The sequence below is a fragment of the Molothrus ater genome, chromosome 3 (genome assembly GCF_012460135.2).
Source record: "Molothrus ater isolate BHLD 08-10-18 breed brown headed cowbird chromosome 3, BPBGC_Mater_1.1, whole genome shotgun sequence".
NCBI classification, from domain to species: Eukaryota; Metazoa; Chordata; class Aves; order Passeriformes; family Icteridae; genus Molothrus; species Molothrus ater.
The window spans coordinates 66,162,956-66,185,295 of NC_050480.2; the positions used below are offsets into that span (position 1 = coordinate 66,162,956).

The following is a 22,340-nucleotide window of genomic DNA, read 5'->3' on the forward strand; positions in this document are numbered from 1 at the left end:
AGCCAGTCAGAATCCATGGCACAGGATGTGGCTGGAGTCATAAGAGCTCTGTGAGAATTACACACAAAAAATTCAAGATTAGTATTGATCTATTTCTGCATTATTTACAGTTACCCTTGAGTCCATATGCATGGTTTTGATGGAGCTTAGCTGCATTAGGATTCAAGCTAAATATCACATTAGAAGCTCCCCCAGGGAGAAAAGCTTTCTGAATACAATATAATGGAAAACACATATCTGCAGAGTGCTAAAGATGACTACATAACCTCCTGTGCTGGCTGCTATAGAGATTAACACATGACTGTGCAAAGTAATACAAATTTGTTGATAAGGTAGAAGTAACATATGTAGCTAAGAACTAAAATGAAAATTGCCACATTTCATCCTTTCTTTGGAGAAGTTTCATCAGTGAATGAAAACATCAGGAGAATGATAATGGAAATGAAGAAAACTTCTTTCCACAGAGATATTTGAAAACAAATCTTTGACAAGAGTGAAACGACCTTGCCTGTTTAATAAGCTTAAACAGGCTCCGGCTGGCAGTGCTCCTATCTGTTGAAAGACAGATAACAATCCTGTTGTTTATGTCAGGGTTTACAATCACTGTCACAGGGCTTGTCCTGTACTGTCTATGGGAGCAGCAGCAGGGAAAAGTGCAGAGTAGAAATCAGTGTTATTTGTGAAGAAAGATATTTCACTGTGAGTTAAAGCATTCGCAATGTACATATCCCTCATCAGAGTTCTGGCAGACTGAGCAGATCTACAAGTGGAACTGCTGAGTCAGCATTATCCCTGATAAAGCCATACAGAATCAGCTTTGCAGTGCTAGGAAAAATGTATCTGTCTTGTCCACGTGTGTAGGTACCAGCCAGTGATCCACAGAGAAAGTAGGGTTGTGTGTAGCACCAGTTTAAGGTGTTATTGATGTTGGCCAATTGTGCTGGGGCAACATGAGATGTGGGGCTGGTACCTCAGAGAACCACTTTTTTCTGGATTTGGTCTGTTTTCCTGCATGTGAGGTGAAAGGATAGCAGTCAGCAGAACAGCCATAATAATCTTCTCCCTTACCTGGGATAATTTTCTTTCTCAAGGCTTTAGAGGGCAATATCTGTTGCAATATCTCTAAGAGCAGCTCCAGTTTCCCAGTGAGTTTAATACCTTGAGTAATAGATACAGGAAAATGGCAATTTCCCTGTTGCATAAGAGCACAGGACTTGCTAGCATAGGATTCATTAATATTTTTTAATTCTTGATCAGAAACCATAGCAATAGGACAAGGAATAAAGAATTCACACAGAAAGAGGGTAAATTTAGGTAAGTACGCAGAATTGTGAGGTTGGTGAGGCACTGGAACAGACTGTCCAGAGAAGTTGTGGATGTCCCATCCCTGGCAGTGTTCAAGGACAGGTTGGATAGGGCATTTAGCAACCTGGTCAAGTAGGATGTGTCCCTGCCAATGGCAGAAGGCTTGGAACTAGATAATTTTTTAGGTCCCTCCCAACCTAAACCATTCTATGATTTTTTAACAATGATTGTTGCTGAACAAATACACTCAGTAGAAAAGATTGAAATTGATAGCTGTCATGGTTTAGGAAGAGTAGTCTCCAATTTAGTTCTTCTGCTAAAACCACACTTCTGCTTGCTCCTGCCTGCCCCCAGAGCTGGAGGCACAAGGAGTAAACATCACTGGTTGGGATGTCCTAGAGAGCCACCAGTAGGAGTTTACAAGAGTTAAAAGCACCACCACTGGTGAAAAAATAACATCTCTCTTTTTGCTTGGCCTGTTGTAATGTTGTTTTTAAAAGATTTCCTGCAAGACTTCACACTGTATCAAAGCCCAAAGGAAATAGTCCTTGTCTTTTAGGGCTCATAGATTTTTTTTTTTTCCAGAGCCAAAAGAAATTATTAATAAAACTCCTTCTTAAACAGAAGTTATTATGTATCAATTTCTGGTAAGTGCTATGTTACTGAGGTACACTGGTGGAGGAAAGAACACCATTAGATGTAAGTGCTCAAGAAAAATAGTGTTTTATTCTAAATAAACTTGTATTGAACCAAAACAAAAACAAGGGAAGTTTTTGTCCGTATTAAAAATTGCCTAACTCCTCATAAGGTTTTGTCACATTTTGTGAGGTTTCAGTGTTCTCTGACCTGCAAATCTCCAACACTTCGCCTTCAAAGAAGTTACAAGTCATTTCATCCAGGATGGGTTGCAAGAGTTCTGGGGAAAATATGTGCCTGGTATCTATATTCCTGAAGGGAGGTAGAGGAAGGATAGGAGAGCCACAATAGGAAAGATGAGTGAAAAATAAGAGTCTACCCTTCTGTTTGGATGAATTCTGATCCCAGGTGCTTAAGACAGTGAAGGATTAAAAAGCTGTAGAATTTGTAGGTCATGGTGATCACCTTGAGATGATTCATTCACCTCCAACGACTTGGAGGACATGAGACGGAACAGCACCTTTGTGCCTAAAAAAATATTCTGCTGAGAAAGCCTGAGAGCATGGCCAGGGTTATGCTGCTCCTTCAGCTCAATTGTTTTTACCTTGTGTTGCCCAACACACACAGTTCCAATATCCTCTTCAGCCAGAAAATGAAGCAAAGAAGATTTCTGTCTGTACCATCTGCTTAGACCAGTCCCTTTCTGCAGACTTCCTGCAGGTTTTCTTTCCTGGAAGTCCCATCAGGGTCTTGCTAGTTGGTCTTGAAGAGATATGACAAGAGAATCAGTTAAAAATCCTTAGAACGTCACAGAGTGATGATGGAGGACTAATAAAGTCAACCATTATCAGCACAGCCCGTGTAAGCCGGGAGAGTTGAGAGTGCTTTCTGCTGACCCAACTGTTCTGCAAGGCAGTAAAATCTGTCCGATTTCACAGAATGGCCCTCACCCACCTCCCAGAGCACATGTTCACCATCAGCATTCATTTCTGTATGCATTCCCTGAATGTGATGTGAAAACTCAGTTGAGGTTCAGCTTTCCCTCATCAAGCAGAGCAGTCACATTGCTGAGAAATCAGAAGGGTCTAGCTGGACATGGTGGGAAAATTCAACTCACAGATATAGGAGACTCATTCTTTAGATAGGAGAACCAAGAAAACTGCTTGTAAGAGCTGATACAATAGACAGTTAATTTGAGTTCAAAATTATACTATAGTGACATAAAAATTGTGGCAGAAATTATTGTAAAACCAATTTTAACACCCCAGCCTATGTAGATATCAGTTCCATTTTCTATTTGGCTTTCTGATCTCGATGCATTTTCCTGGACTCTTTTTTGTTTGATCACATCCTTGATCAATCTTACACCTGTTGAGTGTTTTTCCCCTTCTTCCTCAGTGCTCACTCCCTTGTGGGTTCATTACAATTTATTTTTCATATGACTGAGCTTTGCACACATCTGTGCCCAGTGCAGGAGCTTCTTGGTATGATTGTCGGCCAAAGATTGTATTCACACAGTTAAATCTTTGGCTCTAAACAGTTTTTCATCAGTGGGGAATGCTAAAGGTCTAAACTATCTTTTTCCCTGTTTAATACTTGGAGCTTTGTATAAGAATTATTTCACATATTCTTAAAATGAGTGCCACAGGTTTCAGTGTTGTTGGGAGAACTCACAGCTACTAGTCAACAGTTAAAGAGTATTTTTTGTACTGAAACTAATTTACAATTACACACATGTACAGAAACAGTATAAATTTTGAGTAAGTGGCATTTTTTTCCTAGGAATAGGTCAGAGATGCAAAATACACAAAAAGTATACTTGCATCCCTTCAGAGCTGGCTTTCTATACTGTATTTATTGTTTTCTAAATATGCAGTGATGCTTGCCAAGTATTGCATAAGACATGAGGGATGCTAAAGATGTGTCAAAACCATCTTTCATTGAGGTATTTTTTAAATTAATCTTTAAGCTCTAAGTTTAAAACTTGGTAAGGCAGCTCAGTTCAAGAAGGTGTCTTTTTTAGGAAATGGACTCCCTTGTGTTAGATGATTAACTGTCATCATAGATTTTGAGGTTTTACATTTACCATATTCTAAGATCCATAGAAATTCTTCGAAGAATTAATCTTAATATGTTTTCAGATTACATTGAAAACCTATAATGTTGTCTTCTGTCTTTAAAAGCCATTGGGTTATGGATTTGTTTCTATGAATTTTTGATAAAGTGGCCCAGAACAAGAAAAAGAAGTAGTTATTTGTCAAATAATCTCATGAAATTTGCATTGGCTGTTTAAATGCTTGTTTTGTAGAGCTAACCAAGATCATGAAAAACTGCCAGCAGATCCATGAATAAGAAATAGTTTTGTCTTACATAGTATTTACTACTGCAAAGCTTCTACAATTTTATAAGACAATAGATCCCAGTTTATTCAAAGAAGAAAAATTCAATAATGGAAAAAAAAATCATTGCTTAGTTTCATCATTCAGTTCTGTCCCTAATGCTATTGTCATATTAGAAAAACCAAACTTGCAAAGCTGAATGTTTCTAGCAACTGGTATTGGAACTGAGGTTTCCCTTGGGACAGTGGGGAAGAAATCCTTGGTGTCCTGCACGCAGCTACAGATGCACCTGCTAAATCAGCTGTGCTCCTCTGCTCCAACAATTGCATGTCTGTGCCACCACGCAGCTCTGTTCCGTGCCACCCAGCCTCTTTGCAACCTCACCTCCTCTTTAAAATATGTATAAATCATTTTTGTGTGTGGTGCAGCCTGAGTGCTGGGCAAAGCAGAAGGTTGTGTATGGGTACAGAGCATAACATTTGTCTGATTTATCTGCACCAGTCACATTTCCCTTCACCATGGGAAGCCCGATGTGCTGTATCCCTGCAGCCCACCTATCCCACACAAAAGTGTCTGTCTTCTTCCTGAGGGCAAAAGCTGAAATAACTAGAATACTGTTTACCTACTATTTATCCCCCTTTTAGAGATATGAAAGCATGTTCTGAGAAAATAACAAAAATGTAAATAAAATGCAAGTGATACTATGAAACCACCACCAAATAAAAAAACTATATAAACTATTCAATGGATACTAACCTTTCAATCAATCAAAATACTGGGGTGTTTTTAGTCTTGACATTTTCTCAAATATTCATAGCTACCTTAAAGAAAAAGAGAACAATTATATTTCTTTTGAGGGAATGTACAATAGGGCACTAGAATGTGAAAATTAGTTTTCTTTGTTGTGTAATATTATTCTGATAGGGGGGACAAATGATAAAAGAAGCTAAATGGTTTGGGGTTTAGTTTTGGGATTTTTTAAATCTATGATTCACTAAAGAATGTCTTACAAAGTTTTGTATTACTTGTTACAGCAGTTTTTTATGATGATTCATAGCTGTGACAATTCAGCCTATTGATATCAAAACCACTTTGTGGAATTGCTCTCTGCTCTTTTGTTCCACTGACAATATGCAAAACCCTACTTATATCACTTGGGATGTTTCAGTATTTGAAATTTCTAACTTGAGTCAGCTATTTAATCAATATATTTCATAAACCAACAAAGTTTAAAGATTGTTTTCTGCTGTTCCAGGCATCAGTAGGATAAGGGATGACAGTGGTTTTGTAGGTTTAAGTTTAAAACAGTGATTTTACCAGCTGTTGGGGAAAACTGCAATTACATTTCCTTTGTGTTTACATTCTGGATATGTTACAAAATTACTGTAATTATGTAGAATAGAACGTGATGATTATATGGTTGGCTTTTTGCATTTCAAAACTATAAAGATATTATAATAACATTACATGTCTAAGTTGCTCTCATAGGAAAGTAAAGGGTACAAGTTTCCTTCTGGCCTTAAATCAAGCTGTTTGTGGTATATTTCAGGTCAACAAGTGCAGGCTGTAGCCACTGCAGTAAGCCCTCCAGAACAAGTTGTCCCTGAACAAAAGGTATTCAATTATTCAATTTGCAAACAACCTTTGAAACACTGAAATGGGAACGAATCTGTTTATCTGGCCTGGCAGCCAACATCTCATTCAAGTCTCATTCCCAGCTAGACTTGGATTACTGAAAAATTCAAACAAGGACCTCCTTTGTAATATTGATCAGGAAAGAAATGCACGTGAGCAAAATGGGTATGTTTTTAACCGTTGCCTGGATAGGTAAATTATTTTTTCTTGCATAAATTACTTTTATACATCACTTTCTTGGATAACAAGAATTTTGTATCTGTGACACTGCTGAAAGAATATTTTTTTTAATGAAAGAACTCGATGACCTGACCATGATGTGGGTTCCAGTTCTATCAAAGTGCAAGAATAAAATGGTTTCTTTCAATAGTCATAGCCCTGACTCTCATCTTTGGTATATTCCCAGCTTCTAAACCAAACAAAGTGAGTACTTCTGACAAGTGGCAGGAAAGTACACTGGGTGCCTGGGGCTTTGCTCTCCTCTGTGGGGAGAACAAATGTCCTACTTAAAATTGTTGCAACCTAAGGAGCCTCACTGTGCATAACTTTTGAGTTCTAGATGGGGGATAGTATCAAATAAGTCATCCCACAAGTGCTTTTGGAGGGGGGAGGAGGTAAGAAATAGAATCCAAAAGGAAATTGCAGAAATGTGTATCTTTAAAAGGATTTGGGGTTTTTAAATGGAACTCTTGTTTGAAAACCTTTTTTTCTTCTCTCTTATCAGCTTAGCTTTCCCTGTAAATGTAGAGTCCAAAACTTAACTGGGAAAAATACAGTAAAGCTTCTTTACTAATGTCAAGATAATCTTTTAAACATAAAACCCAGAGGATAACGGTATGAATAGTACCTCTAAAACTGGGTCACTCATCACTCTTCTTAAGAAAAGTTATACTTCCGTTCTTCACTTTATCAGAAAAAACATAGTACTCTGATAGGACTAAAAATACTGCTAAAACAGCAGGACATATTTTAAATTATTTTTATTATTCCAACCTATCTTGTTGCACAGAAGTTTCCTTCTTTAATTTTTTTTGAGGGATTACCCAACTTAACTCTTTTCTACTATTCCTTCTTCTTAAATGCTGTAACTGTACTTATATCTGGAGTCCTAAAACTACCTAACTTGTTTCCCAATTACTGCCATGGGTTTCCTAGACAACTGAAAACTTTTCCAGAACACCTTCTGTGTTGCCCTTTCATCATCTCTATGACAGTGATTATCTCAATCTATTCTAAGACTGAGACACAGTGGTGAATTTTTTGTTCCCTCCTTGAACTTAGGATGTGGTTTGCTCTGGGTGAGGATGCTGAATATATTTAATACTAATTCAGCATTTCTGCACCCCTGGAAAAAAGCTAAATAAAGTTTGAACATGGGGGGGGAAAAATGCATTTCTTAGGTGAATGAATGCAGCAATTTTTTTTTTGGTCAGACCCTCATTAGTGGAAATCAATGTATCATCATTGACTTCCATGGAGGTATGGCAAATGACATCAGCTCAGAGCCTATATGCAGTGATGATATTTGCATTTGTTGAAGCTTTGAACAAGATCTATAAAGCTTTCATATGGAACAGATTTGTTGCACTGGGAGTTCTTAAGAATTTCTCTTTGGAGTGTTTGAAATTTGCTGGTTTTCAGCCTTTTGACAGTTCTATGAGGTATCATATTTCTTGTTTTGCTGGGATTTCCTAATTAGCAATGCTGAGCAGGAATTGTTTGAAATGCAGTGTAAATTGCTGCATCTCTGTCCATATTGCACATTTTAAAATTAATCTGTTTCATCAGAAATGTGTCTGTAGAAATTAAATGACCACAGCTGCTACACCTGGGTTCTTGAACCTGAAAGTTTGTCTATGCAAGTTCTCATTTGAGAGCTACAGTTCATTTGCATATACGTATTTGCAAATAAGATTACTCTTTAGACTTTTCAGCAAAACTTTGAAAAGTTTAAAATTTATTCCCCAAAATAATAAGATACAATTTTGCAGATTTTTTTAAATTTTATTTTCTTTATTTTCTTTCTTTTTTTTTTTTCTGGCTCTGTATAATTTTAAGCTTATTTGATGACAAATAATCGTTGTCCATATGAGTCACCACAGGGCCTACAACTGGTGGGCAAGCTCAGCCTCAGAAAAAGAGAAGTGGAGGTTATATGCATACTGTGACAGCAATAAGCCCAAGGGCAAAGCATTCTGCTCTGGAGAAATGAGGGTTAGGTCCTTTGAACCATCTGTCTCACGGGTCTCCAGAGAAGATTATGAAGAAAGGAGTAAGCACTTATTGGATATAGATCTTCCCAGATATTGATTTAAGAATGATCCTTTCTTTGTAGTCCTGAAAGCAGTCCTAAATGGAATAAACTTGGCAGATTAAACCCTTCCTCAGACATGCATCAGTCCCTATCTGTACAGAAACTGTACCTGTTTAGGGCAGGGGGTAGAGAGCATGGCTGAAAATATGCCTGCATGTTTAATTCAACTCTGCCTGGTTCTTTTTTCATTGCCTTGCTGTAGATCCCTTAAGAAAATCAGAGGTAGAAGTGGAGGATTTATGAACATCAGAAGTCACTTCAGCCTGAGTGCAAGGAGATAAAAGGGGCTGAGCCGACATCAGCATTTTGGTAGACACACACAACTATTTCCATTTTCTGGCACCCAGCTGCCTCTGATATCCATTTCAGACTCTGCTGCTGTATGCAGAGAGCACCTTAGGCTTCAGAGAATGGCCATTGATGATCTTTTTGGGTCACGCTGTGTCAGATCCACCCAATCTGCCACTTAACTATAGCTGTTATGCAAAATTAAGGGGGGATTGTAAGAGAGCAAGAGAGCTCCTTCTCCATAAACACCTGCTTTGAAAAGATGATGTTTTGCTGATGAGTATTTTGTTTTGTGGAGTTTTTTCAGAATTTCAGTATTTTTCAGTATTTTTTAGTATTTCAGAGTTCTTTAGGCACAATGATATTTTGTTGCAGTTTTGTAAAGTCCAGAGTCAAAGGATCACATAAGAACCTCAATTTTCATTGTGAAATGAATTAAAATAAGCCTCAAGTTATAGGAAAAGTAAAACCTAGAATGCATGCCCTAACTGCACAGGGAAGATCACCATAAAATAATAGAAAATAATGGCTCTGTTATCAGAGGAGGGGAAAATATTCTGTTTATATTTTAATTCAAAAGAGGTTTTTCAGCTGCAAAAGATTTTTGTGCTACAGCACTGCGGGAAATCCTAAGAAAATTTTTAATCTGCGTGTCTTTGAATCTCATGGATTGAGTAGTACACATATGTAGCTAAATCAATATTCTTCATGTCCAGCTTGTTATGTCAGCATGAAGAGATAACAGAGCCTCTGCTTAACTTTTTGAACCCCATTTTCAAGCTCTCTATGCAAATTATGCACATTAATATTAGTAGAAGTCTCAACTGAGAAAGGCCTAGGAGGTTGCCTTTAAGTCTTCTTGGCTGCATCATGTAATGCCTAGGTTCATAGATTAATTAGGACATGCTAGGGCTGCAAACTAGTGCTGAAAGAGAAGATGAATTGGCCAAGGTTTGTGGCTAAACAAACTTTCTGTGCATCCACAGAAGTTCTATCACTCTTCTCCACAGCCTTTTGAAACATTATCACAAGTAGCATTATTTCAATATGTCTACATATTGAGCAGTTTCTACTCATTTCAAGGTCTTATTAAGACTCTGGTGTCTGAGCACCCTAAGGATGTACACTTAATTTCCAAAACTGATACGCATGAGAAGTAAAGTGGTTATTCACTAATGCTAATTGGCTTCTAAAAAGCCAATTCATTTTTCAGATAGCTCTAATCTTGATATGTTAAATAGAAATAGTGGAAGATATTCACCAATGTGAAAAGAAAGTTTTTGAAGCATTCATCTTCCTTTCTCAATGAAGCAGCTTCTGTCACTTGCTTGCCTATCCTTGACAATCTTCATTTTTCAAATGCCTCTTTTTTACTTGTTTTCCCCAGCCATCCTATTTGCTTAGCTGATGAAACTCCACAAGCCAAAGACAGCAATTCTTGGTGATCCATTCTAGAGGATCTGCTGGTGTTTTGCTAAAGCTGGAAAACACTTGGGTGTAGAAATAAATAACAGCTTACACTATTTTCATTTCAGTTGCTTTCCCAATTTGTAATGAAAGTTGCCTCCATTTTTGTGAGGAAAGATTTTTTTCAGGCCTGATTGTTTCTTAAGCAGTATTAGATAAAGAATATTGTGACTACATGCAAAACGTCAGAGATATTTTGCTGGATTGATACCGTGCTCATTCTTCCAGGTAACCACAAAAAGCAGCAGTTCACCTTAGAGCAGCCTGTAATTATATTTTTCCTTTTTTTTTTCCCTATGAGAAAAGATGGTATATTGAAACTGTCTGAGAAATACTTTTTTTTGGTAGTCTTAAGTAAAGTAAATATGACCATGGGGAGGAACTATCTTATCCCAGTAGACATGATGCTGATCTCTTTTGTGCCAAAGTAAATCAAGAATAATTTTACCTATGTCAGTACAGCCACATCAGTCTAATTCTAGTGGGAATATGGAATATGGCACAGTATCTCTGTAAAGAATAATGATAGATTGCAATGGGAATTGTTGTGCCTGTGTATCTCTGCAGGAAGTCTGTGGAATTTGGTATTTTAGAAGGTGGAATAAAAGAAACTTTGAGTTTAAATTAATCAGGGCTGAGTTAATTAATCTGACATGTGACAGGAGAACACTGTGAAACTTTAACCATGTCATCTGAGACTGGACTGAATATCTCTGCTCTGAAAAGGAAAAATGTATTTCAAATCTACTGTTAATATGATAATGGTTGACAGGATTTGGGCAGGATGGGGACTGACATGAAAGCAAATTGGAAATAAAGACTTTTGCTCTGTCTCAAATGTGGCTGTTACATGGTGCAGACCAACTCTTGCTGTGTGTGTTTATGGTGGAAACCAGGAAACCAGCAAGATAATTTTGTTAGCACAGGCAAGTTTTTGGATTCTTCGTGGCTGACAGTGTCTTCACTCAAAGTACAGAACCAGTTTCTGAAAAAGCAGCCTTTACTCTGTTAAACAACTGACTGGGTAGCGATAGGCTGCTTTTTTAGTGTGTACAGACTGACACACAATGAATCCAGACCCAGAGTGCTGCCTCGTGCACCTGGCAGCTGTCCCTCTGCGTGCCTGTGGAAAACTCCCATTTCCCCACCAGCTGCAGGTGTCACATGAGGCTGCTGCTGCTGCAGCCAGGAGAGAGAAGGGGTCCAGATTTAAGGTACTGAGATCAAAGGATGCTGCCTTTGAGGAGGGCATTTAATCAGATACCAAGAGGTTCAGTGCAGCATTACATTGATACATTGCCTGCCTGGAAATATACTAAGACCCTTTACATTGAGAAGATGTGAAGCTCCTATAAACATAGATTAAATAAATAAGCTGTCCAGTCAAAGAAATTACAACTGAAAAGTATTAATTCATCTAATTTATACGCTTATCAGTTTTGGGAGTGAAAGTGATCAAGGGGAGATATTTAACTGATTTTACAATACTGTACTTCATTCCCAAGAAGAATTTACTTTAACGGGCAAATATACTGAAAAGATAAGTCATAGTGATATTTGCATTCAGATTATATTTACTGCTCTCTACAATCTGTGCATCTGTGTAAGTCAGCTCAGGTCTGTGAAGTTACGTTTGCGTGGGACTGTACTTCCTCTGGAAAGCTGATGAGGCTGAGACTCTCTGGGTCTCGTGCATAAAATCTGATTTGGGATTCAGAGTACTGCTGTGTAGATTTCACTCAGAAGATAAGCTCTTTTCTCTGAGCAATGGCTAGCATTTTTGTGGGAAGCAGTGTTTGATCTGTCAGGGGAGCCAGGACTTCTGCTCAGCAGAGTCACCTGGGGCAAGAGGCCTCAGGGCGCCTCAGGTCCAACCTCTCACTGCAAACAGGCCAGTCACACAGCAAGTACCACAATGTCATCCTCATTGAGAGTGCTTCTCATCCTCCCACTGTGGACCCTTGAGGAGAGTCTTTTTGGAAGTCTTTCCATCTATTCCACACCCTCCTCTCAGGTGGCTGCAGACCTTCCTTTCTTAGGCTGAACAAACCCAGTTCCCTCATCTCCCTCCCTTGTATCTCATAGGCTGCAGTAATGGGTATTCCTGTGGATTTTCTTGCCTTTGTTTAAAAATACGGATAACTGGAATGTTTGGAAGCTGCATTTGAGAGGGCAGGAAACAAGACCAAAAATATGGCTGTCCTCCCACTGCCTAACACTAAAATAAAGAAAAGCTTGCCTTTGAACTGGAACAGGAAAGACAGTACCCATTACATAGAAGAGAAGAATTCCTTATTATGGTTTTCAGCTTTTCATTTACAGATTGTATCAGGCATGCCATGGTAAAATGTAGTAAGCAGCTCTGAAGAGATGAAGCAGCTGATATTAATATATACACAGAGGTGGAAGGTAAAAAAAATCCATAACAGTTATCATAATATATGCTGATTTTACCCACTTCCTTTTGTTCAAAAATAATTTTTGTTATGAATACATGTATTTAAATATATTTGAACATAAAAATACATATATTATGAGAAATAAATTCATAACAAATGTCTTCTTTTTAGATATGGGTACCTTAACTGCATTCATGAAATCTTTGGACAGGGTTGTCAGTTTGTAATGTGCTGATGAGCATGTGTGAGTCCCACTGGCCCCTGTCATTTTCTCACTGTCACACAAAGCTGTTGAGGGTCACTATGTGTTGTAGCCTTCCCTTCCCAGTGAGCAGAGTGTATCCCTGCTGCCAGGGCTGTGATATGAGTGCTGTCACAGCCCCATCCTCTCCTTGTACCCTTTTGCACTGTGCCTCCAGTAAGTGTGATGAAAGGCATCTCTGCACCCAGGCAGGGATGCTGGGCCACTAGCTGTTCCTTTTACTGACTCTCAGATAAAACAGGTTTCCTGCCAAGAAAATTCACATTGGTTTCGCCTCTGCAAGGGGGTCTCTCCCCAAGTGGAAATTCATTATTTATTTCCTCCAAGAACAAGTGATTTCCTCATAAAGCTGACCTATTTCTGTAGATCATGCTCCAGTTTCCGCTGCTGTAGCTGTCTGTACAGTTGTGCTAATGTGCTGGATTTACATCAGTAAAGCCGCCACTCCTGTCACAGGTGGCAATTTGTACTGAATAATTGTAGCAGAGCTCGTGCGCAAGAACCCATGTAAAGTGTATATTGTGCATATTTATTGTACATATGAAATATAGTGGGTTATAGGAAAATACATGCACTTTTGTGGTACTTTGAACAGTACTCAGGCATAAATGAGATTTTGTGTGCTGTACATACCCCTGTTCTATGTTACTTTGAGAATATTTGTTCATTATTATTTTATTCTTGTTTTTCTTATTAAATATTAACAGCAACACAGCCTTATTATTTAAGACTACTACCTCCAGAGATTTACTGCACATTTCACACCTTTTTTTAATATAATTTTAGTCTGATAATTTTTTGACTCGTTATAAATTTCTCAGTGTAGACTCACTGCACTAGGTTTACACCATAGTAACACATAACTCAGTGTGGAATGCTGATCTCACCTTTTGCCTGACAGTTAAATAGAGGAAAAAGAGGAGATTTGTGCTTATTTTGAAATGTGGACACACTAGCACAGTGTTTACCAACTATTATTATCTTGATGCAAATTTTCTCAGCCATGTTTTATCACTCTGAAATTTGGGTTCAAAAGGAAAAATATATATTTTTAAAAATGCAGGTTGCTAATGTTCACCTTTTTGGTGGCATATCATTGATCTGCTTGAAATTCATTCTATCATGCAACCCGAACTGGAACTGGTTTGGACCTGAAAAGCTGATGATGAGCACAGTGGTGGGGTTGCCGTTGTGGCTTGCCGTGGCTTCACATACCTTAAAACATTTTGAATAACAGCTGAAAAGGTAATATGTGGCATGTCAAAATTTGCAAGCATGGAGGGTTGTTTCCCTGAGGGTAAGTGTGCTTCATACTTATGGAGCAGGTGGAAAAAGCAATCTGTAAAAATTCATCCCATATTCCATCAGGAGCTCCTGGACTATGTGCGGTCATCTCTGAAGGACTGTGCTGGAGGGCTTCCCAACTCTACTGCCCCAAGGCTGTCTGTCAGAAAGATTTATCCCAGAGACACAAACACTAGAAGCTTTGGCTTCTTAGAAGTTGGAGCAGTCTGATTATCAAGATTGAACAGATGCCATAGGCTCAGAAATTTAGGGCTTTTCTGAAAATTATTTTTATGAAGCAGTGAAGTCAGGGGAAGCCTTAAAACGATAATATGTGTAAGTGACTGATCATTGATTTTATTTTCTTTTTCTTTGTCCCCAGTCACACAATTATGGCTCTCTGTATCTATTTTCATGACATTATGGTAAATTCATTTTTTGTAGGAATCTGACGGTGATTTGAACCTTCCAGAGTAGCCTTGACACTTTGAGTGTTAATGCCTTCTGTCTAATTTTGTAGAAGTATTAAGTGTGATTCAGCTGTCATGGTTTAATCTAACTTTTTTTATTTTTCATTGAAATGGAGATGGTGTAGGCAGGTGACCAGATTTTGTGTATGATTTGAAGAATAACTTTCATGTGTATAAAGAGAAGGTCACTTACAATGTCCAAGTGTTTAGCTGTTTGCTATTTTCTGGACTAGAAAAAAAATTAAAAACCAAAACAAAATAAAATATTTGAAAATTTATTTTTAAATTCTTCCTTTACAGGGTCAGGAGACTCTTGTCATCTGTTTTTATAATATTTCCTGCACGGTGCTTCTTTTTTCAAAACTCTCCTGCAGCTAACAGATTCAGAAAAGGAAACCTGCAAATCAACTCAAGTCCATTATTTAAAATAAACAAATGTAATCTTCAGCAAGACTTATTTTGGTGTGGACAAAGATTCTAGTCTTAGGTAGAGTGGATAAAAACACTTTTAAAATAGATAGTCATTAAACAAGACACTCTAGCATTCACATTAGCACAAACAGAAACAGTTAAATTAGAAATCAAATCAGAAAAAAAAAATATCCCATTTAATTTGATTTTTCACTTCATATGTATTCATTTAAACTGTTTACAATAAATAAACTGATTCTGCTTGTGATCATTTATATAAAACTACATATATTGATGTTCACACATATTCCACATTGAATTGTGGCTTTTATTGGTAGATCTGTCATTCCTGAAATTTATTGTATATAATTAATGAGTCTTCATCAAATAATGGAAGATAAATTCCATCTGAGTTTGAAAACAATCTATTCCTTGTAGAATATAAACAGTATCCATTTTATAAATAAATCTACATACTGTCAACACATTATTGACTAATCTCCTCAGGCCTGATGGGAAACCAGTCCTTTCTGCAGATACAGAATGACTGTAAAATGATAGGACTTTTAACAACATTATTCTCAGGGAGCTTAACTACTGCCCTGAAAAAATTTAAGTCATTTAATTCATGCAATACACCTTGGAAAGAGGGAAAATATTTATATGCAGCTTTTCTCCAAAAGTGTTTTCAAATCTCTCTTCTTTTCTCTGAAACCTCAAAGGTGGTGATGATTGCCATGGCACAGCCCTTAGAATGCATTTTATTTTCCTTGTGAACAACTCAGCTGAAAATCCTGTAACTCAGAGCAGGTCTTATTCATGATACATTAGGAACCCTTGAGAGCTCCCTCTTAAGGGATTTATCACATTTGTTTCCCTCACTGTCTCTGCTGCACATAGGAGTGATAACAAACACTGTTTGGATCTAATGCTACAATCTATATCTCTAAATATCACTGGCATCAAAGAATCAGACCATTATGATTTTCAAAGCCTCATTCACACAACTGAGAGACAAGTTCATTGTCTTCTTGATGTGACTATTAATATCCCTCCAGGGAGAGCTTATAGGTTCACAGAGGCGTTTTCTAGGGTTTGTTTGTTTGTTTGCTTTCCAGAGCCAACTTATTAGCTCTCAAAGATACTGTACATGATACTGGCACGATTTCTCAGAGCAGTAGTTGAGATGTTTTATTAGGTATTTCAGCTGAACATTTACTCTCTGAAACTGAGCTATCCAAAGAGGGCTTTTGGGACGCTATCAATTCGGTCTAATGTATGAGCTCGAATTATTGTATCATTATAATATGCTGCTTGGTGTCTTTTGCCATTGATTTGCCTACATTTTTTAAATTGCTCAATCAGAAGCCATTTATCTGATAAATTATTAATGAATAAATGTTTGTGATGGAAAAACAAAATACTCAGCATTGCAAATCATGTATCCTACAGGCAACAACAGTCAGAAGTAAACTGCTCTTGAGCCAAGTAAGTGGTTTATGAAATGTGGATGGAAATTATATGTTGAAATAAACACTTCATTGCAAAGAAAGGATGGCTACTATTCTCCTAGACTTTTACAAGACTCTTGTGCATTTACATGTTCTTTCATAGGTACAAAATTTAGTTTCAAGTGTGCAAAGGCATCTGCAATTTTCAGACTCCAACCATACTGCAAAGTTGCTCAGACTGGTTGTTCTTTGCAATATTTTTGTAGAAACCTTTTGATTTAATGTTGATCCTCTACTCACAAGTATTTTTTTCCAGCTAACAAAATAATTGCAGAGTTAATGTCTTTTGGCAGGTCACATTGACATTGATGATTTTGAGGGCTTAACTGTATTCCAAATTCCTTGAGACTTGATTTACTTTGAATGAAAGTAGATACGTTCATGCCCGAAGCTAGAAATTGTAGTACAGGGTTTGCAATTAAATACCATATTCACGTTTGTCTCGGTGACCCACGTCTTCAATATGGAGGCATAGTCAGATTACTAAAAAAAACTCAAAAAACCACAGAAAATAAAAAAAAAAGACAGGATCATCTAAACAATTCTCACTAAATGCTGTTACCATTTTCTCCAGATGTGTTTTGCATTGTCCTCAGTGTAAAAGTAGTTTTTCCAATGATTTACAAAATGACTGCAGAATACATTTCTGGTCAATGTCAAGGGTGAAATGTAGCAGAGTAGCAGTGGATTGAGCAATATATTACCTCTCTCCAGTAAATATCTAACATTCCTTTTCTTGTAACTCACTTAAAGTAAGCGTAATTAGCCATTTTCAGTCATTAGGTATGACTTTTGTTTGGGACTCAGTATTATGAAATGCATTTGTTGAAATTTTCCTTCCCCCTTCCCCTTCCCTTCTAACCTGTGCTCCAGATTCCAGGCTGCCAATGTTTACAAGACACTGACACAGTACTTCCAGAAACATGACCTGGCATGCACTACCTCTGGGGCCCTACTGCAAAAAATTTCTTTTCATTCATCCTCAGGGAAAATGAGGGTTTGGGTTCTTTCATTTCTTTGGTTTATTGGGTGGTTTTGATTTTTTTTTTTATTTTCAAATATGCAGCAAGTGTCTTCTCTTTTTGTACAGGCTCAGCAAGTTGTACACCATTTCGGCAGAGATGCCTGATCTTTCCATCCACATACCTGGAGGTGCTTTATTCCCTGAATGGTCTTTTCAGTAACCACTAAAGACTTCTTGGGACTGAACACTGGAACAGATGAGTTAAATCCTTCTGGAATGTTCTTCATCAGACACAGATGTATGGGACTTTCTGGATGTGCCTAAGGACACAAAGGTCAGTGTCTTCCCTAAAAGCCTCAGGTTTCAGGACTGTTTCATTCCATCTTTAGCACCAGGGACTATGTTTCAATTTGTTGCTTGAACAGGGACACAGATGAGGAAAATGGTGATTAACACAACATTTATATAGATGTGATCATTCTTTTAACTGCCTCATTATAAATGTGCTTAGTGAGGTCAGGCAACCTAAAGGCTTCTAAATGACTAGCTGGCCACCAAGAGAAAGCTGTGCCCATGCTCTGAGCTCGATTGCCATTAATCATTTTGTGGCATTTCTTCTAGACTTGTCTTTAGTGCATTTCAACCACTCTCACTTGATTTACAACCTGTAAAAAGGGGACAATATTCTAATTTGCTCATGAGATGATTCTTCTTTACAGTCAGTGGGGGTCAGAGTGTTTGTTAACTGTGTGCTTGATTGCTCTAGATGGCATGGAGGCTTCAGGGGAATGCCAAAGACATTCATAGCATGTTGGAAAAAATTAATTTCTTATTAATGGCAGCTATTCATATTCCAGAAACTGTGTGATTTTGATAATATGCTTCATCTACCCTTTGATTTCTCCTACAATATTATATAATCGGCTGATATTATTCTGACACTACTTTGCCATCTCAGGAAATCGACCTTGACCAGAACAATTCACTGACATATTTTTCTATGGTATGATTGAAAACATAGAAGAAATAATTTTGTAAGCAGATACATGCTCAGAAAGGTGGTAGAATGTGTGTGGGCATATGTGCTCATCAAGTCATGTCTCAGACACATAACTGACAAGGAAAGTAGCAGGATCATAAAGATACATCAGGATTTTCAGCACTAATCATAACACTATAAAAACCACTATGTTTATAATGATGTGGATCATGCTATGAGCAGTAGAGAAGAAAAGTGAACAATCCTAACCTTGATTTTATTCTATGATTGCCATCTGTTTTTCATTTTTTGCAGAATATTCTTCAGGATTCATGCTCTGTCTGGGTTTGGGGGAAGAGGGGGAAAAGTTCTTTTCAGTTTCATTCAGTCAACTTCATCTTATTTCATAGGGACATTGAAAAAAACCCCTGGTTTTACAGATACTACTTTTTCTTATTAAGCATCTCCTATTAAGTCCATTAAAATCTATTAAAATAATTTCAGGAAACCTATTGGCTAAAGCGGACAGAACTCAGACTTGATGTAATTAAACTATATAAATTGAGTTCTGCTTTTTCTTTTTTGTGGAGGGTTTCTAGTGCTATCATCTGAATAATAGCTTTCTAATCAGCCTTCTTCTATCTGCTACCCTAGCTAGCATTTGAGTTTGTATTCTAAACACCAACTCCCCGTATAAAATAAACAAAAGATAAAAATATCATCCCTCATCAAAAAGAAGTTTGCCCATTGGCACCAAATATCTACTGCAGATAGGAGGAGAAACAAAACAAACAAAAAAACCAATACAGTTTTATTTTATCTAAGTTCTATTGAAGTTACAGAGAATCTTTGTAACAGACTTCAGTAGGAACAAGAAGATGAGTATAAAAATACAGACTCCATTTAAAAGAAGAAGGTTAGAGGAGTTACAAGATTGTACAAAGTTTGCTGTGTGGAGGAGAGCTGTGTTAGTTTTGTGAGGTGCCCTCAAGGTGATGCCTAAATATTTTCCAAGAAAGTCAAATTGATATAAGAACATATGTTGTAACTTTAATATGTGGACTTTTTAAGTAATATTACATTTTTTTTACCTCTGTGTGTGTGTATACTGTGAGGTTAATGAATATCTCAGTTACGGAGTTAAAATGCCAAGTGTGTTGTAAACTCCATCTTCCTGCATTGTATGTTTGTGCCTGGGACGTTTGTGTAATAGGTCTGTGTGTGACTGATAAATAAACATAAAGGATAGGATTATGGGTTTGGCTAGCTCAGCATAGTTGTTGATAGAACCTTGCTGTTTTAGGACAGATAATGCTGGAAGATAGGATCGTGGACTGGTTTAGGATGGCAGGGATCTTGTAGGTCATCAGTTACAACCCCCCTGCCATGGGCCAGGACACCTTCCAGCAGACCAGGCTGCCAAAGCCTCATCCAGCCTGGCCTTGAATATATCCAGGGTATCCACAACTTCTCTGGGCAACCTCTGCCACTACTTCACCACTGTGAATAAAGAATTTCTTCCCAACATTTAATCTAAACCTACTCTCTTTCAGGTTAAAGCCATCACCTCTTGTCCTGTCACTATCTGCCAATATAAAAAGTCCCTCATGCTCCTTTTTATAAACCCTCTTAAGGTACTGGAAAGCTGCTATAAGGTCTCCCAGAAGCCTTCTATTCTCCAGGCTGAACAACACAAGTTCTCTTAGCCTGTCTTCATAGGGGAAGTGCTCCATCCCTGTAATCACCTTAGTGGCTCTCCTCTGGACCTGCTCCGGGAGGTCCATATGTTTCTTATGCTGAGGACTCTGGACCTGGATGCAGCACTCAGGTGGGGCCTCACAAGGGCAGAGCTGAGGAGGAGAACCACCTCCCTCAACCTGCTGCTGACCTTTCTCTTTCGAAGCAGTCACAAGATGTGCTTGGCCTTCTGGGCAATGAGAGAATAGTGTTGGCTCATGTCCAGTTTTTCCTCCATGAGAAACCCCAAGTCCTTCTCCACAGGGCTGCTCTCAATGAGTTTGTCTCCCAGTACTCATACCCAGAACTTGCACTTGGACTTGTACTTCATGAGATTAAGTATCCTCCATATCTTTCACTTTGCTTACAGTATTGCTACTAAAGCATACATTCATTAATACCGATATTTGGTATTTTGGATATAAATTTGGATATAAACTGGTGTAAAAAAATTTGCTTTATTTTTCATTTTTGTGGATTTCATGGCTAATGCCACAAAAAATGTTGCAAACATTATTTGATAGATTGGAGAACAAATTGTCTTTGACAGGTAATAGACATGTTTGTTTAAACAGTGCAAATCAAAATGAATAAGCTAAATTATCTGACTGACTGTAAAACTGGTGGAGTTCCACCTGTCCAAATTTTCCATGGTTAATTTTTGTTACTGGCTGAATTTTATCAAAGATGTGCAACTAGATTTATACACAAGGCCTGCAAAAGCTTAGGTAGCAAAAGTACGAAATTACCCTGATTTAAGTGAAGAAATGATGGTTATACTGAATTGAGTACCTATAATGTGCATTTAGTGGGGGGGGTGGGGGGAGGGTAGGAAAGGCTTGTGAACTGGGAACATTTGGCATAACCTGAGATTTAAAACTGATCCTTGAGATTTTGTGCTAAGCCTACAGCATACAGACTGTATCCTGGAGGCTACAACTTCCTCCCAGAGGTTGGGAGGAGAGTCCCCTGACACAGGAAACACTGAATTCTGCCCTTCTATGTCCTAGGAGGTTGAATTAATGTGTGGAAACAAAAATGTCTTCTGTCAAATATATTTTGTGACAAAAAACCCCAGAAGTGATCTATCCACCATTTCAGAAGTAGGTCAGAGCTGTGAATCCTAATCTAAAGCAACAAGACTGAAACTCAGCATAAGGTCCCTTAAGATCCAGAAAAACAGGTTGTGTTTAAGATATGTCTGGACCCTTGTCATCACCTTTGCCTGTCTCATTGGTCCTCCTGAGAACCACCTTTCACACAAGAGTGACCTCATCTTCCTCTCAGCCAGTGCTTCTTATCAGAAAGCATAAAGCTACATACAAACAATGTAACAGCAAAACAAGGCTTGGGAATGAGTTTGATCCCTGGCTCCTGCTCATCCATCCAATCTATTCACTTGTTTTCTTGGTTTTGCCCCACAGTCCCATGAAATGCTCAGTAGATTTCAGGGAGCAGGCAGGGAAGGGACAGTTTCCAAGAAGCAGCTGAGAATACAGGCACCTTTTTTTTGCAGTAGAGAGACAGGCTCACTCAAACTATGGGCAAGAGAATTAGTCCTGGTTTGTTCAACTTAGAAACACACATCCTGCCAAGTGTTGCAAAGCACAGATCCCCACTGCCTCCAGTGGGAGCACAGACATCTTTTATTGTGAATGTTTTCACTGGTCACCACTTAAAGGACAGAGAATTTGAGGAGAATAAGCAAAGACACCTCCTCTTCCATTTTGAACTCTTTAAGAGGATGTAATGAAAAGTATTTGCAGTATATATTGCTTTCACACAGTAGAAAACAATTGCTCAAACAACTACAGTGGCCTCTAATCCTTATCCCCAGGGCCTTTTTCTTTTTTTTTTTTTTTTTTCCTTTCATGTCATTTCTGGCTTTAATGAAATGACATGAATGAAGTTATGTTTACAGTGCTACTCTTGTGGCAGAAGCTTATCCCCTGTGTCTTCTTGTAAACTCATGGTCTTTTGCTCTCTTTTGTATATAGTCTTTTCTGGAAACTTTCAATATGATTTTACCTTAGTAGCATGTTAGACATCACATCTATTAGCTGATTCTGATATCTGTCATGCAATTTCCTCCCATGTAAATTAAAAAACTTGTAACCATAATTTTTTTCAGTAAAAAATGATGAGAGAGATATGATAATAAGCTTTTACAATATAATGATTAAATAATTAAAGCATAAACCATGAATTCTAGACACTTTGTCTCTTCTATTAAAAATGTGAATATCAAACATTTTTTACAAGAGGTAGCAAAGGATTTATGGCTTTCCCTCTCTCAATAATTTAATTCATGTAAGATTTAAAAAATATTTGACTTAAGA

At 37.8% G+C, this 22,340-nt stretch overlaps 1 protein-coding gene across 4 annotated transcripts in view; it reads left to right on the forward strand.

The window, feature by feature from the left end:
* The window catches only part of HS3ST5 (heparan sulfate-glucosamine 3-sulfotransferase 5), a 192,138-nt gene that overhangs the window by 81,411 nt on the left and 88,387 nt on the right, over positions 1 to 22,340 (forward strand). For all 4 annotated transcript variants that reach the window (XM_054514323.1, XM_036380450.2, XM_036380452.2 and 1 more), the window contains exon 2: positions 17,412 to 17,619. The gene's annotated coding sequence lies outside the window, so the exon portion shown is untranslated. The remainder of the gene's footprint in view (positions 1 to 17,411; positions 17,620 to 22,340) is intronic.